Below are 19,013 nucleotides of genomic sequence, written 5' to 3' on the forward strand. Positions count from 1 at the left end.
ATACTTTGTTTCCATGCAGTAAAAACATCAGCGAGGTCCGTAGAATGACTACATTTTACACATTGTAATCTAAGTATGACTTATTTTCCGGTGCTGGGCGCCCTAATTACGGACATTTTTTGTTTATTTCCTTTATTAATGTTTCATGCCATTGCGGTGTGATATTTGCACATACCGCCTGAAAGTGACATATTAGCCGAAAATGACACCCTGCGGAAAATAAATAATAATGCAGAAAATTTTATACCATGGCAATAATTTTTACGTCTTTGATATCAGCCTGAAGAGAAGGGACCACCAGCGAAGTACTCTGTTTCTCACGTCACAAATCACTGTTGATACTGACGTATGATTCGCCTGGTGAGCCCGTAATGAAAAGTTTGCTACCAGCCGGTCGATGACGATTCAGTTGAATACAACGGGTTCTCTCCATGTGTCGATCTGTAGCTACAGTTCTTAGGATATGACAGTTGCAGTCTAACGAAAGAAAGCGAAATGTTCAGCAAAAAAGTTGCTATGAAAAAGAACAATGGTATGTGGAAAGTCTGAAAGACACACTTCTCCATTCAGAAAACACTTTTTTGTAACATGACATCTCCAACTGCCTTTTGCAACCTACCGTTAGTAATTTATTGTTATCCAGCACTACGAGACTCATACCATGTCATTTGTTACGCTTGAACAGTTCGGTAACATTCTGAATAAACAGCAATATGAAACCCAATTTGTTTCTCAAAACACAACTGGATAGCTTCTTCAAGTTGAAATAAGCTGTCTTCAGTTCCAGTCCGAACTCTACTGAGAACGATCTGCGTTGACTACTTGTCTATGGACTTTTCTTAGCATCAGAATCTCTATGGAGCCACTCATTCGTTTCGTTACCTTAATTTCCTTCGCTACTCAATTGTACTGACAATACCAGCACTTTGGCTAAACTGCGTGCAATCCGGGGCGTATATCGTGGTGGTAGAGAAACTGTTTGCACTAACTGATGGTAAACGCTCTTGTACATGGTTCAGTTTTCCTTTCAACACCACGTTTCATGTATGAGACAGGTAGGGAAGTACTATTCATACGAGAAAGACAACGAGTACTGTGAGAAGCGTGTTAGGATACAGTACAGTACATAGGAATAAATACAGAACCGTTGTTTAAAATGAGTACAGTCATTGCCAAGTGCCCGCATCTCATGGTCGTGCGGTAGCGTTCTCGCTTCCCACGCCCGGGTTCCCGGGTTCGATTCCCGGCGGGGTCAGGGATTTTCTCTGCCTCGTGATGGCTGGGTGTTGTGTGTTGTCCTTAGGTTAGTTAGGTTTAAGTAGTTCTAAGTTCTAGGGGACTGATGACCATAGATGTTAAGTCCCATAGTGCTCAGAGCCAACCATTTGAGAGCCATTGCCAAGTTGCATTCTGAAGCGGTGTGGGGTGCTGGGGAAACAAAATTAGAGAGAAAAAACTGCAGAGGATATGGACAAATTGCTCGTTGGCAGCATTACGTAAAGTGAGTCAGTGGATAGGTTCCTTTACAAACTCAATACAAATTACGTTCACATGTTATAAACTTCGTTTTTGGAATGTCTGCAATTTAGTTATTAACTATTTAAGTGATAAAGTTACTGCCCGTGTTACGCCGGTTTCCATTTTGTAGAGTTTTCAGATTTTACATAGGTATTTCGTATAAGTTTAGGCGTGTGTCGTTCTGCCTCTCTTTCCCTAGCGTCATACAACGTTATCATTGAACGTAAACAAACACTGTGAATGAGCCGATTCATGTGTGTGAATTACTGCATGATAGAGGAGGCACATTTCCTTGAGATGATATTAATCCAACTACAGGGCAGGATAGGATAAATGACAGACATGCTGACATGGAATGAAAAATTTTTGAAAACTCTTACAGCAGTCGGAAATGAGAATTCAATGTCGAAACACATATTTGATGCTGCACTTATTTTCTGAGCTTCAATTGTTCCAAATGCAGTATAGCCAAAAACAAAACCGAACGAATTACTTTGTAACTAGCCCACCGTAGAACAAGGTTTATTGAAGTAGCAACACTCGACAAACAACATTTATAAAGATGGGAAAGTGTGTCGGAAGAGTTCAGTTTCTCCATAGGCATACAGATTCCGTGCGAGGCTTTGGACAACGTTATAATTAGTTTCATTAGTACTTTACCAATTACAATCAGTTTCTGTTCTAGACAACTACGAACGTGCAATACCGTCACAAAAGTATTTAAAATAGTTTTGTAAGGTCAAGGTCTATAAGTGCAATATCTTGCACGAAAGCTGCTGTCAAAAAATGTATTCAGTTGCTACTGGTTTCCATCTATACATGCAGCATCATTTGATAGTGATCCGATACAGCGTTTGGTTTCTTACGCATTTCATATATTTGTTTTAATACTGCGGTAAATAGGCAAGCATCAGTGTTAAAGTTACATGCCACTAATACAATTTTATCTGGACACACGTGTAGTTTCTTTGCAAAATATGGTAAATACCCTCCTTATCCTTAAGAAAAACTTGGGTAAATCTTACAAGAAGAATACTTGCCATCTTTTGCAACGGAAGTACAGGTGTGTCAAGATATCAAGAGTGAATTAGTGACACGTAATTATAGCACTGATGCTTGTCTATTTAACTTCATATAACGGCAACTGCGTATAATGCATCAGTATGAAAAATGTAATGACAATTTTCTCGATCAGTGGCAGAAGAAAGTGAATTGATAGGCGGAAATTAGTGCATCTTATTAAAGTCTTTCACAGTAACTGCTGGTGTAGCTATGCACATATATCTTTTACGAAACAAAAGTGTTCAGTGTGAGAATCTAAACACATTGCTCTGCAAGTTTCCACTCGACAGCAAGACTTCTGACATTGAAACTCTCCACCAGTAACTCTCAAGTGAGAGTGGAAGAGATCAAATAAATTCCGGACATAGAGATTCAGATATATGCATATCATTCTTCGTATGAGCTTACGTTTAGTACAGTTCTGCGGCTGTTGTGCGGAACAGGTGTGGCAACATATAACGCGTAGTACATGTTCTCTATTTTCATGTGTGTGTACTTATTTCTAGTACTGTACTGTTACGAAGATAATTTAGGTAACAAACCGAACTAAAGCTTTTGTAACTAGCTGCTAATGACGAAGATTCTTCACTTCAAAACACTTTGCAAACAGTAAAAGACAACGTGTGATAGCACATCAGAAAATTTCAGATACTCGCTGTAAATGCACACTCAGTGTCAGGTCCGTATGACGCGATAATTGGTACGACCGACCAGCTGAGGTGTGGTAGACGCCGGAGTGGGGTGCGTGCTGGGGGCGGACGGAGCGGCACCAGGTGACAACAGCCAGCCAGCAGCGAGCGCTAAACCCGGCGCGGCGGCTCGCCTGAGCCGGCAGGCAGCTGCGGTATTTACGTGAGAGAGCGGCGTCGGCGTCGGCGGCGTCGGTGGAGGCGCGGGCCATGCGACGGCGCGCTGTCACGTGGCGTGGGCAGGCTGGGCGCGCGCAGGCCGCACTGCCGGCCACCGCCGCCGCCGCCGCCCCCGCCGCCCCCATCGTCCCCGCCGCCGCCCCCCACGGCGCACGCGCGACCAAGCGCCGCCCGCCGCCGCCGCCGCCGCCGCCGCCTCCGTCGATAGACGCGGCCGGGCAGCGGAACGAGGCAGCAAACGGCGCCGCACGCCACGTGGGCGGCACGCGTGCACGTGCTCCGGCGGGCGGCGGGCGGCGGGCGGTCACTTGCTCTGGTCGTGCCGTCGCTGATGCCGCTGGGGACGGCATGCCGCCAGCCGCCAGCGAGCTGTTGTCAGCTGGGGAGCGACACCCACCGAGGTCCGTACGCACAAGATTGAGGCGTAGCAGTACACAGGGTGAAAAGTATTTAAACCGACAAACTCTGGGAGGTTGTAGGGGACATTAAAACAAATATTTTTCCCTAATGTCATTGTTTCCTATGAGGATTATTTAAACCGGTGGAGGCCGTATTACACTCTTCAGTTGTTAGAGGCCGTATTACGATCTTCAGTTGTTAGAGGCGTTTTACGCTCTTCAGTTGTAGGCAAGTGCTGTCCACCAGTGTAGTAGTGCATTGCCTCTGTTTACTAATGGAGCGATACGCCTGGAGTGATTACACTGATATGGTTGGTGTGTACTACGTAGCGCACCACAACTAACGAGCTGCACAGCGGGTTTATTAACAACAATATCCTAAACGCCGTATCCCGCATCATTCGACCTTCGCTGCGTGAGACCGGGGCATTTAGCAGATTACCTGGACAGGGACGCCTTCGCACGGTAAGAACGCTGCAATTTGAGGAAGCTGTCTTGCAGCTTGTCGAGCGGGATCCTTCAATCAGCACTCGCGAAATTGCACGTAACATGGGGACGAATCAGACGAATGTTAGAACAGTCCTTCGAGAGCAATTGTTACGTCCATTTCACTTACAGCGTGTCCACAACCTGGAGCCAGTTGATTATCCACCCAAAATTCGAAGAGGTACCTGAGGCAGTGTGAAATGCATCCTACATTTCCATCCTCTGTGTTCTTTGCCGATGAAGCAACGTTCGGGCGTGATGGAGTCTTCGACATGCGCAATTCACATTTTGGAGTGTCACAGTTACTAGCGCTCATCAAGTGCGGTTCTTCGTTAATGTGTGGGTCGGTGTTGTTGGGGAGTGTTTAATTGGGCCGTATCTGCTACTTAGGCCATTAAATGGCAGGCACTATTAAAATTGTCTCGCCAGAGTATTGCCAGAATTGCCGGAAGACGTCCCACTCCCTACAAGACAACGCATGTGGTTCCAAAATGACGGGGCTCCGGCACATTTCAGTCGTCGTTTGCGTCGATTCCTGGACCGACGATTCCCAGAAACGTGGACTGGCAGAGGTGGTCCTGCGCCATGGCCTGCTCGATCTCCAGTTACGTCCCCTCTGGACTTTTTTGTGGGGGGAGGGATGCGCAACCTTGTTTACGCAACTCCTATTTGTGTGAAATCTTATGGGACTTAACTGCTAAGGGCATCAGTCCCTAAGCTTACACACAACTTAACCTAAATTATCCTAAGGACAAACACACACACCCATGCCCGACGGAGGACTCGAACCTCCGCCGGGACCAGCCGCACAGTCCATGACTGCAGTACGCATCTCCTGTTGCATCAGAAGTGGATCTGGTTGCCCGGATAGTAGCAGCAGCAGGAACAATTCAGGATACTCTTGGGGTTTTGCCCGTGTCAGACAGAACATGATCCGATGGTGTAGCCTTTGTTTACATGTCAATGGAGGAATTTTTGAAAATCTGCTGTGATTGAAATTGGGTTGTGTTAATGTGTTGTCTCTTGGTCACAAAAAAATGAAAAAGTGTTTGTTGGTTTATTAATTTACCGCCAGAGAAATCTTCCTCTACCGGTTTAAATACTCATCATAGAAAAAAATGACATTAAGGATAAATATCTGTTTGGATGCCCCCTACAACCTCTCAGAGTTTGTCGGTTTAAATACTTTTCACCCTGAATATCGCCGGTACAGGAGCTATCTTCCGACACGTGCAGGGTAGTATAGGAACATAAGTCCCTTCCTAATGTAATCGTTACGGAGGCAACAGTGTTCGCTACCTATTACACTGACGCAAAGAAATTGCTACACCAAACAATAATTAACATGGAATAATAAAATTTCAGAAAAACATTGCTCTAGGTAATCTATTTAAGTGATCAACACTGCAAGGTCGTAGGATAACGTACGCGGATGTACGCTATTGCAAACGTGAAATGGTGGTACGTTAATAACCAGCTAGCCGCCAAATGTCGAATGGAAGTAAGCAAACGTGCGTGCATTATGTTGTACAACTGCCGAATGTCGGCTTGTGGGATGGAGTTCCATGACTGTTCCACCTGATCGGCCAACACAGGCACGGTTAATGCTGTTTGTGGATGACGCTGGAGTTGTCGTCAGATTACGTCTCATATATGCTCGATTGGAGTCAGACCTGGTGATCGAGTACGCCAAGGCAACACGTCGACGCACTGTAGAGCATGCTGGGTTACTACAGCGGTATTAGGGAGTGTTACCGGCTTGCAAATCATCCCCTGGAACGCTTTTCATGACCGGAAAAACAACAGGTGGATTCATCAGATTCACGTACACATTTGTTGTCAGGGTAGATGGGACAACCACGAGAGTGCTCCTGCTGTCATACGAAATCCTTCCCCCCCCCCCCCCCCCGCCCCCCCGGACCATAACTCCAGGTGCAGGTCCAGTGTGCAGACAGGTACACTGCAGGCCCTCAACCAGAAACAGCCGGTCGCTGTGGCCGAGCGGTTCCAGGCGCTTCAGTCTGGAACTGCTCGACCGCTATGGTCGCAGGTTCGAATCCTGCCTCCGGCATGGATGTGTGTGATGTCCTTAGGTTAGTTAGGTTGAAGTAGTTCTAAGTTCTAGGATACTGATGACCTCAGATGTTAAGTCCCATAGTGCTCAGAGCCATTTGAACCATTTTCCAACCAGGCACATTCTACGCAACACACCGGTATCACTGGCAGTGGCGCAGATGCAGCACTCATCAGAAACGCAACAGACCTGCACCATGCCAGCAATGCGCAGTCGCTTGACACCACTGAAGTCGCAAATGACGGTGGTTTGAGTTCAGTGGAATGCATGTTACAGGGCGTCTGGCTTGGAGCTATGCTCGAAATAAACAATTTGTAACAGTTCCACCTCCCACTGTGGTGCCAACTGCCGTTCAAATTGCTGTTGCAGATGCAGTACGACCCTCCGAAGCCATACGCCCAACATGATCCTCCCTCTTCGTAGCGCCACGTGGCCGTCCAGAGAGCCTGGTCTTCTTGGGACCGTACATTCCCGTCCGCTGCCAGAAATAATGAACAGTGGCTACATTCCTGCCAAGTGTTTCTGTACTTTTGTAGAAAGCACATCCAACTTCTCGTAGCCCTATTGCACGACATTACCCAAAATCAGTGAGGTGCTGGCAATGGAGGCCTTGTCGCCTTGATGGTGTTGTTCACTAACGTCAACACACTACGCACACTCTGAAAAGTAACTGAAATTCACGACCGTCACAGCGTGTATTTGAAGCGAACCTGATTTGCATCCTCATAGTGACGCTACTACCACCACTTTTCTGCGACTGCCGTAAAATATGAATAGACATCATCTTCCAGATGTAGAAACACTCCTACTAAAATTCGTTTATTCCTTCTTGATGTTATTTTTTCTGTCGGTGTATATTCCGAAACGTCAAGAATGAAAACGCTGTCTTTCCTGGACTCATACCTCATGTTGTATTGGTGACACGAAGGTAGCGTCAGGTTTTTCTAATAGCCCTTGGGCTTTGGACGACTTGTGTGGTTAACAGAAGGATCATCTTACTGTAACTATCCTAAAGTACAGAGTCTAAGTTTGGATATTACACATTACTTCCATCTTAGGCAAATGGTTTTGTTCCTTCTGCATTGGCGTGGTGTACGGTGGACCACTTAGTTCATGGGAGGTTCCCTAAGAATACCCTAAAAATGGTTTATGGGTACGAAAACCAAGCCGCGGATTCCTAAACGGTTACGCGCAGCATATTTACGGTATATTCCTAACACTCCGATCTCTAACAGCCTTCAAAATTTATTGATATCTTTATCCGTTTCCGATATATCACGGTTCGAAGTTATCCTACTTGTAGACTTAAAATACGCACATATCCAGTGTGAGGAGAAAACAACGTTTATTAAGTGGCTTGGTATCGAGAAATATGCTGTAAAGTCTCTCCGTTACCATCAGAAGTGTCCTGCGGTCCCTTATCACTGCAGTACTAAAGCACATGCAAAATGTTTGTGCACATAAAATTCGTTCTGAGATTTAAAAAATTATTTCTGCGTTACATCAGTTTGACACACGTAAACTATCAAAATTTTACTGACGCATTAACTGCTATTTGAATGAGTGACATGTCACGCTGTAGCTCCTATCGGAGCACAAAAAATGCGAATACGTTCCCCTACAAAAGACTCTGACTTAAAATTAGGGTACCAGCTGACTCATTCTACCTTCCTAGCTCCTGTAGACATGTTTTCTCACACGACCGTATTCGCGTTTATTTATGCTGAGAGAGAAACGTGCAGTGGCAATTGGAATGAGACGGAAAAATAATAAACACAAGAAGACAATAGGCAGTGATTGCATTATAGAAAGAGCGCAGGAGACACAGTGTGAGAGAAAGAGAGGGACAGAGTGACAACGTAACATAGCTGACAGTGACAGAATAGTGCTCGAAAAAGAACGAAGGAGACAGTGCTAGTGGGAGAGGAATAAAGAGAAGGAGAAGTGGGTGAGAGCTGCTGGTGATGAGAGACAGAGTGTATGATAATAACAACGAGAAAGTTAGAGGCAGCGTCAGTGAGAAGAGACGGCAGCAGTGGGAAAGAATGAATGAGAAAGTAGCAGTAAGAGAGGGCAATAAGGAGACAGTGACAGTGAGAGAACCCAATGATAGTAGGACAGAACGAAGGAGACTGTTGCTGTGAGACAGGGGACAGTGACAGTTAGAGAGACATAAAGAGATAATGACAATGAGGTGGGATGAATAAGTGAGAGAGTGGGGAAATGGGAGTGGATGGGCATGAGCTACCTAATGGCGATGGACTAGTGTGTCTGAGCGCGTTACACTTTCGCGAGCTTGTGGGAGTGAAATGTGAGTTGGATGTTAAAAAGAGCGGCGATATCTTCTCAGCCAAAAATTTTTGAACAAATTTTTAAAGCTTCTGACGAAAGTAGAATAAGGTAGGTGGTACCCCGCTTTTCAGTCAGAGTCTTTTAATGAACAGGAGCACATTCACCTGTTTTGTGCTGTAAAAGAAGCTTTTTCCACTGGTTAAATAATCGACATAAAATTTCTCACGAGAACTTGAAATATGGACACAGCAAGGAGGTGGAATTTAAGCATAGTAACTAGTCGGTGTGATGGCAGTCCTTGTTTGTCTAAATGCAGCCTTGGAAAAATTAATAAATCGATCGGCACTAATATAAATTTGTCGTCACGATGCACGAACTACAAATGTGTCTTGTCGAGAAATGGCCAGGGCTGGATTCAATAGAAAAATACACAGCCTTAGTGCGAGCTAACCAGCCGTGATGGGAGGGAGCTTGAATCTCGGCTGCTATCCATGTGTGCATGCGCAGTCAGCGGTGGGAGGACACTGTTTTCGGAGCGATGCACTGCTTCACATACCGTGCTTCGTTGCAGGTACGGAGTAGGGGCGGCGCGGGTGACTTTCAATACCTCCGCAACAGCTATATAACAGTCCTGTCGGAGGAACACCCTCAACTGAGCTTTATAGAAGTGATTGAGAATGCCGCTTCACTTGTAAGCTTTTCGCTGCGACCCCAACCGCCACGGAGTAGAAGCGCTCTGCGGCCGCTGCTGATACACCGCGTCCTGTACTCGTCCATCGGCGCTCGGGGTCACAGTGGAGTTCCGCAACATCGCCTTGTGATGACCTCACCCTCCGTGCCCTGCGACTGACTGTACTTCTATCGACAGCAGATGCTCCATAGACTGAGAAATTCAATGACGGCACGTTGCTTGTACGTCACCTGAAGACGCCATTTTGAAACTGTCCTGCAGCTATGCTATCTATCGGAAGTGACGGGAACTTGGCACTCTCTCTCAGGAGGCGCCGGCTGCTGTGCTCGAGCGGTTAAAGATGCTTCAGTCCGGAAGCGCGCGGCTACTACGATCGCAGGTTCGAATCCTGCCTCGGGCATGGATGTGTGTGATATCCTCAGCTTAGTTAGGTTTAAGCAGTTCTAAGTTCTAGGGGACTGATGACCTCAGATGTTAAGTCCCATAATGCTTAGAGCCATTTGAACCATCTCTCAGAATGCTGCAGATAATACATACGTAGTGTTTCGCGTTTGTAGCATTGTTTTAGGCTGAGAAAAAAATTATTGTGCATTATTTTCTGGCCAACTCTTGTATTTCGCACTAGACTCGAGAAGAGCTCGTGGTCAGTTTTTGTGGTGAGAGGCCACGTGGTCCGGAACTTTAGGAATTTTCCTTAAGACTGAATGTGTAGTATCGTAGTTTATCAATAGCTCAGGAGCCGGTGCCTCGAAGATACCTGCCGGCGCCGGGGGCGGCCCTTTGAACATCGCCACTAACGAAGAACTGAAAGGCCGCGGACCAGCTACTGCCTCGCATCATAACAGAAGAAACGTGTTTTTTTAGAAAAATTTGATTACTCGATATAGGTTTGTAATCGCTCGTGGACGAAGTCTACGAAAATTTGTTGTATAAGTACCAGTACTTACTTTTACGTGAATCAAATATAATCTCACTAATTATTAACAGAAATATACTAATATAATTCGAAGTATCATTTAGAGAAATTAAAAAATATCTATTCCAAATAACACGTCTAAGCTATAATTGATACCACGAAAGCATGAACTGAATGAAAAATGGAATGCGTTAGTCCTCGGTTTGCTGCAACAATAGGAAGTATTCCCGTCTAAGTTAATTCAAAAATATTGCCCCCTCCTCTCCGCACTTCAGAGAAATCTCAAAAACGTTGCATTGGCGTCGTTATGAGACATATTCAAAGAACGGTTCGTTCAGATGACGGAAAAATTATTGACAGTGGTAACAAGTAGCCTGCTTTCTTTGACAAAGTCGAAGGTTGACTTTTGTCCTCACGATAGTTGTAGTGTTTCAGACACTTCAGTATCGTTATTGAAACGTCTATTTGTAATCTTCCAACATCGGTATTTTGTATGATATTTGTAGATTTAGAGCAATCTGTTGGGAATGTTAATTTGAATGCGGTCCCTGCAATTCTAACTATAGCAAGGCGAAAATACAGGGAACGAAATATGTTAATTTCCAAGAATGATTGCCTATCGAAGACTCGGGGTCCAAACAATAAATATCGAACGTGCTACCGTAAATCGATCATGTGACTCTGTTTTCCGTCGTTCCTTTAGTTGCTCTAAATTACTTACCTCTGCGAATTATTTGTGAGTTGCTAGGGAATCCCAGACGATTTATGTCGTTAGTGAGTGGGATATCAGGTGTTCTTGACGTTTCTTCGGCCGATTCACTCACATGGAAATCCAGCGCAGAAAATTGTTCGACTTTTTGTCGCAAATATGGAGTACCACCGGACGAGGAAAAAGGAACTATGTACACTGCGGTGGTGCGAAGTGTGTAAAACTTCGTAAGAACAGTTTCGATGCTGAAATACCATTTACAATTTCATTGCGTACAGTGCGGAAAACTAACGAGTATCAGGAAGAATACATGGTTCGAATCTTCCAAATTATCCAGCCACACCACCGCAACGGACATTCACATGATGACAACACCGACGACGAGTAAGGTAAGTCGTCTCCTTTGCAATTACAAGTATTTTTGTAACGCTCTTCTTTTGTCGTTGCAGTAGCGGCCACTGTAAACTTATTCATAACGCCTGCCACCAGAGTCGTACGATCGGTTTACGATTGCACGTTCGATATGTATCGCCTGGACCCCGCGATTTCGATAGGTAATCATTCTTGGAAATCTACAACTTGACTTGACTCCGGACTCTAGTAATTAATGCTGAAGGACATGAAAGGGAAGCAGTAACTGAGAAGGAAATGAGACAGATTTAGAGCCTCCCATTGACGTTACTGAATGTGAGTAATCAAGGAAAATTAGGGAGGGGAAGTAAATTCAAGGAGAAGAAATAAAAGTTTTAATGCTTGGGTGTGACATCATAATACTGTCACAGATAGCAAAGGACCTGAAAGGGCATTTTTACTGAATGATTAGTGTCGCGAAAGAAGTATATAAGGTGAATATTAACGAAATTAGAACAAGAACAAAGCAAAATAGTTGATGTAAATCAGGTGGAGATGAGGAAATTAGATTAGGAAATGACACAGAAGTTAGTAGATGATAGAAGTTAGTAGATGACCTGCAAAATAAAGACGATGGCCAGAGTAAAGAGACTATAAAATGCAGGCTAGCAATAGTGAGAAAAGCCTTCCTGAAAAAGGGCAATGTTCTATCGTCAGATATAAATTTATGATGCTACTACTTGACTAAAAGTAAGAATCGGTTAATAGGACATTCTAGGAAAAATCAGTTTCGTAATAAAGGGTACCAGAGGGGCGGGTGTATAAAAATTATAGATGGCGACCAAAGTTGACTGTGGTTAACAGGTTCAAGACCATGCAGGTTGCCTGAAGATATGCAGAGATAAATAGACTTGCACGTGATACACTAGTGTGTCGAGTTGCATTAGTCCAGTCTTCGGACTGAAGAACACAACAACAAGAAGGATGGAGGGGTTTCGTTTATCGCGACATATCGTGAAATGTCTCGAATTTGTGCCTCTGTTGCCTGCGTAAACGATACACCAACGGCTACAGAACTTGCTCTGTACTTCTGATAGAGTTTTCATTTTGAGTCATCACTCTTCTGGCTGGCTTGATGCGACCCACCACGAATTACCTCCTGTGCCAAACTTTACATCTCACTGCAGCAGTTGCGACCTACATCCTCAGTTATCTGCTGGATGTATTCTAATCTCTTTCTCCCTCTACAGAGTTTACGGACTACAGCTCCCTCCGTAGAAGTTATTGTGTTATGTCTTAACAGGTATCCTATCATCATATCCCTTCTCCTTGTCAGTGTTCTCCACGTATTCCTTCCCTTGTTGATTCTGCGGAGAACCTCCTCATTTCTTGCTTACACCACACAAATTACCTGCTATCCGATTCGAACGTTTCCACGTCTCAGTCTCTTTCATACCGGTCGACACACAAGATGTTGAGTGAAACAGGCCTCGGCCTCAATTTATGGGAAGCGTCTACTGTCTATGATCTCTAGCCTCAGTACTAAAATTGACAGATGAATTTATGAAAATGATAAAGAGTTGAATAATTGTCTAACATGCACACACGAAGTGCCATAAACTACAATAAAGTAAGTTCATATTCGTATTTTGTCGAATAATTTCCATGAGAATTAGTCTTTTCTTGCTGTATTTTCTTCTATGAAACCGCCTCGCCACGTAACCACTTATCTAATAATTAATATATCTGTAATGGAATACGGAAGATGACAGATGTCTACCTTTCTCGTTACACTATACCGTAACGAAAAACGCTGATCTCACTTCCTTGATTCGGACGAATATGTAACTTCCTTTTCCTGGCTGCTTTACACTGAGAAGAGAGCAACAGTATATAGATGTTTCTTGCCCAAATTACAGGCCTCAGTAACAAGAAAGTACCTTAAGCAAAAAAATATGGCCTGACTCTTCTTGAGACGAAGAAACGTGGAAGGCGTTGCGGCCAACCTCTTGTTCTGGCGTCTTGCCAGGAAACTGCACTGCAGGTACCCGACGTGCTGGGGAGTAAGGCGGCAGCATTTCGTCCCAAGAAAAAGAGGACTGTAACAAACAAGCCCATAAAAGGAAGACACAAAGTTCAGCCTCGTGCCATATTGTGACGGTACACCAGACAGAATTCAAATTGTGGTTGATGCTCATGGCAGGGAATACGCCATCGCGTGACTTGTCTGCCGATGTTTCCGCACAGGCTTAAGGGTGCCGACGTTTGTCGATCACTACTGATCTGGTTTATCTATTCTCCTCCCCTTCAACAGGCTAGGGGGTACGGAAGAGAGGTTTAAGGGAGCTTGTGAAGCTTTCTGTGAAACAAGTATCGCTCTTCAGTCGTGAAGATGTATTTTGTGTAGATGACTTCTGTGCGATCCTGTAACTCAGTGTTAGAAGTACACTTCCCACGAAAATGAGAGAGATTGTGGTTTTAAACAGAAATAAAATAAAACTTGTACCAGCCTTCGCTACGTGTATTATTTTATTTCTGACTTGAGTATAGCTGCTCTAAATTCTGACAATTTTTTCCCGTAATGTGATTTTACGATTCTTTAAAATTTCCTTCTGATGAAGAGACCATTAGTAGGTGTCGAAACCTAGGTCAGTGTATCAAACAGTTATTTTCAACCGGTTGGCTTGAAAGTGTGAGAGAGATTGGTTCTGATCCATATTAAGTTCATTTTTAATCTTGTATGAGATTATTAGCGTTTTATTTACTGAAAGAAGGGAATGGAAATGTGTTTTTATTCCTCGCAAAAACTGTTGCTTGCATCGCTATGTACAACAGTTGCGTCAGTTGATTTATAAATACACTCCTGGAAATGGAAAAAAGAACACATTGACACCGGTGTGTCAGACCCACCATACTTGCTCCGGACACTGCGAGAGGGCTGTACAAGCAATGATCACACGCACGACACAGCGGACACACCAGGAACCGCGGTGTTGGTCGTCGAATGGCGCTAGCTGCGCAGCATTTGTGCACCGCCGCCGTCAGTGTCAGCCAGTTTGCCGTGGCATACGGAGCTCCATCGCAGTCTTTAACACTGGTAGCATGCCGCGACAGCGTGGACGTGAACCGTATGTGCAGTTGACGGACTTTGAGCGAGGGCGTATAGTGGGCATGCGGGAGGCCGGGTGGACGTACCGCCGAATTGCTCAACACGTGGGGCGTGAGGTCTCCACAGTACATCGATGTTGTCGCCAGTGGTCGGCGGAAGGTGCACGTGCCCGTCGACCTGGGACCGGACTGCAGCGACGCACGGATGCACGCCAAGACCGTAGGATCCTACGCAGTGCCGTAGGGGACTGCACCGCCACTTCCCAGCAAATTAGGGACACTGTTGCTCCTGGGGTATCGGCGAGGACCATTCGCAACCGTCTCCATGAAGCTGGGCTACGCTCCACAGTACATCGATGTTGTCGCCAGTGGTCGGCGGAAGGTGCACGTGCCCGTCGACCTGGGACCGGACTGCAGCGACGCACGGATGCACGCCAAGACCGTAGGATCCTACGCAGTGCCGTAGGGGACTGCACCGCCACTTCCCAGCAAATTAGGGACACTGTTGCTCCTGGGGTATCGGCGAGGACCATTCGCAACCGTCTCCATGAAGCTGGGCTACGGTCCCGCACACCGTTAGGCCGTCTTCCGCTCACGCCCCAACATCGTGCAGCCCGCCTCCAGTGGTGTCGCGACAGGCGTGAATGGAGTGACGAATGGAGACGTGTCGTCTTCAGCGATGAGAGTCGCTTCTGCCTTGGTGCCAATGATGGTCGTATGCGTGTTTGGCGCCGTGCAGGTGAGCGCCACAATCAGGACTGCATACGACCGAGGCACACAGGGCCAACACCCGGCATCATGGTGTGGGGAGCGATCTCCTACACTGGCCGTACACCACTGGTGATCGTCGAGGGGACACTGAATAGTGCACGGTACATCCAAACCGTCATCGAACCCATCGTTCTACCATTCCTAGACCGGCAAGGGAACTTGCTGTTCCAACAGGACAATGCACGTCCGCATGTATCCAGTGCCACCCAACGTGCTCTAGAAGGTGTAAGTCAACTACCCTGGCCAGCAAGATCTCCGGATCTGTCCCCCATTGAGCATGTTTGGGACTGGATGAAGCGTCGTCTCACGCGGTCTGCACGTCCAGCACGAACGCTGGTCCAACTGAGGCGCCAGGTGGAAATGGCATGGCAAGCCGTTCCACAGGACTACATCCAGCATCTCTACGATCGTCTCCATGGGAGAATAGCAGCCTGCATTGCTGCGAAAGGTGGATATACACTGTACTAGTGCCGACATTGTGCATGCTCTGTTGCCTGTGTCTATGTGCCTGTGGGTCTGTCAGTGTGATCATGTGATGTATCTGACCCCAGGAATGTGTCAATAAAGTTTCCCCTTCCTGGGACAATGAATTCACGGTGTTCTTATTTCAATTTCCAGGAGTGTATATTAATTTTATTTAATAACTTTAATATACGGCGGTGAAATGGAAACCACAGTGAAATCAGAAATATTTACTTTAAAACACTAATCTACAGCTTCCAGTTACTCCTCTTATACTCACCGTTCCGACTTAGACATCTGCAGTACCGTTGTGTCAGTTTTCCAAAATCCCCGTCATAGAAGGCAGCCGCATGTGCTTTCCGCCAGTTCTCTACGCTGGTATGTGCCAAAATGTTGTGTTCATAGCCAGCGGGTAATGTCGACCTGTAGGTTGAGTTAAGGAACACACTACATAGGAAATTGGAGAAAAATTGCATTTGGGATTGCGGTCAACTCCACAATGGCCTTCGTTAAGGGAGTACCAAAAATCAAGGATATTTTTCACGCCACCAGAAAACAAGTAGTGAACTGTTTGTACAGAAATACACTTCACGGAGTGCATCTTCTCTTGTGGGAAATATACCTCGTCCGGAAAAAGGAGCAGCTGGGTAGGCATCTGACGAGGAGTCGTGTGCTAACAAAAGGACAGCATCCGTAGCACCAATAACCAGACACCACTTGTCGATCTGTTCACCGGGCGATGGCCGTCCGTGTCCAAAACATCACAGGCGACGCACAACGGGTGTCTGCGAGGTGAATCTTGTGTAGGCGTGACCGGCATACTTGCTTCCCGTTGACAGTAAGATAGCGTGCAGACTTGACGTCAGAGTCAAGACAAGGAGCGCACACCGATCGCCAAACGGCACGCCAGTCGACGTGGAGATGTTTCCCCTCAGCCACGTTCGGTGACCTGTGCTGCTGAAGGAAACGATAGATCGCCTTCGTGGATGTCTAGTGCTCTAGCATTGTCGCCGTAAGGACGTAGCTAAGTACAAGGAAAAAGTGGCAGAGTGAAAGCAGGACGGCGGGACATCCGAAAGCGGTGTTGGGAGAGAGCGTGGTGCGAGGGCGTCCAGCAGTATGCTGGCAAAGACAACAGCCCCACAGTCCCATGTGAGGGCTTAGAAAAGGACTACCGCTATGTCAGACACGTGATACAGACATAAACAGCAAGTACTGGCAAACATATGGTTCTAATGCCGCTAGCATGCAACGGGCCATGTCTGTGCCATGTGGGGGATACGTGACGCCAAATATATATTTACATATTGTATCCGTTGCAGAAGATCTAGTGCTCGTAAACGGTGATCTAAGAGCCGAGCTCGTAGTCGGAAAAATAGCCACAAGCAGTTGAGGGCAATTGTGCGCCGAAGACGACTTGCCAAATCAAATCCTAAGCATTGTATGGCATCAGCTACACACAAAGGGGGAGCGCTGACCACTCGAAGTACCTTACATATTGCCATGACGCTCCATTTGCGGACGTTAAGGCAGCTACCAGAAGCTTCGCCGTAGGTGGTAACGTTTGCCAATGAGTACCTGACGTCAGCACTGCTACGAAGAGCGATGAGATTGTCGGCATAAGCAGTGCAGCTGAAGACATGGCCACCGAAGACGTCTCAGAGAGGCGTTCACGAAGGCTGTGGAGCAACGGTTCTACGAGCAAAGCGTGGAATGGCATGCGAGATCGGGCAGCCCTGATGATGGGCGGATCGAGATGGGTGGACTGAAACGGCCATTGTAGAACACACTGGACGCATTACGACGTCAACGGTAGTATCATAGTATCCCGTATTGCGGAACACCCCTTCCACGTAGTCGTCACCCTTTATTTGTGCATGTCAGAAAACAACTGTAATTTATATAATGTGTGATAGGTTGTATCTCTCACTATGTAAAAAGACCAAATTATTTGGAAACATTAGTAAACTAATTAAAGACATGCAATATCGAGAATTTGTTTGGGAGAAACTATCGTACGTTGTAACGTATACAAGTCTGCAGTTTGGTGTTTATGCATGAATCTCACATGCGTCCTGTGAATGCTATTTTGACACGCAAGTAAACCCAAGTACAGAGAGAGCATTGGTTAGAAAGCAAGATAAAGTAGCGATAGAGTTATAGATAAAGACTAGAATGTGGGACACACATTCGTAAACACGTTGAGAGATTGGCAGAACATAAAGGTCGCCAGTAAACAAGGAATGGGAGCAGAGCGCTGGGTTTCACTGTCTTTTTCGCTCACCGACAGCTGCTACTCGCACATTAGCCTGCAGTGGGTTAGCCAAACGATGACGCGCCCTGACTGGCGGACGGACTGCGCCAGACAGCTGGGAGCGGGCGATTCGCCGGTCAGCCGGGTGTGCCGCCGCTGCTTCTGCCTGCCGACGTGCCGGCTCCCCACTCAGTCGCATTAGCGCGGCGCGCGGCGCCGACCTGCAGCGAGGCAATTTACACAGCCGTCTGCTGATGGGCGGATCAGCACCGTAGCAGATCCCTCGAGCTTTGTCCGCGGGCTAATTTCTGGCCGCGCCACGCTGTGCCGTGATTCTGCCGACGCCACGGTTATGGCTCCCGGGGACGGATTAACTGACGATTCCATTTATTACACCCGCGAGAGGGGGCCATTTCCGTGTCCCACCGACGCGTACAACGTTTCAGGGCGAAGCTGCTTCCTGCTGTTATTAGCGCTGCTAACTCGATTTCAACCGCTGGCTAGCGGACAATAATGCACGAGCCCTAGTTTCGCGAAATGTTCCGTAGCTCGTCCATGCCTGTCACAAAGTACTTGAACTAATGAGATTTCCAAATCTGTGTGTCAGTACCTGAAAAAAAACAGTTTAAAAAGAAAGTAACTAATACTTATTTTAAACAATTCTTCGAAATTAATGGTGGTTCCTGTTGTCACAAGTTAGTTTTAAATTTCGGCAGTGGCACTGTTGAGATAACAGTCATGGCTGATGTTTACACACTGTATAGCGTTCTTTGTTAATTCAGTAGTATGTGAGGTCATTAATACACTAATAGCCAAAATAATGAAACCACTACCCACAGCAACAATGAATGCCACCTGGAGGTGTTGAGGGCACATGTTGCGATAGGGAATGCGTTCAGGATGTAATGGGAACTAATGCAGATTCACTATATGATCGAAAGTATCCGGACAGCTGGCTGAAAATGACGTTTAAGTCCTTGGCGATCGGTAATGTTGGAATTCAATATGGTGCTGCCCCACCCTTAACCTTCATGACAGGTTCCACTCGCGCA

This window comes from Schistocerca serialis, chromosome 4, assembly GCF_023864345.2.
Source record: "Schistocerca serialis cubense isolate TAMUIC-IGC-003099 chromosome 4, iqSchSeri2.2, whole genome shotgun sequence".
Lineage (NCBI taxonomy): Eukaryota > Metazoa > Arthropoda > Insecta > Orthoptera > Acrididae > Schistocerca > Schistocerca serialis.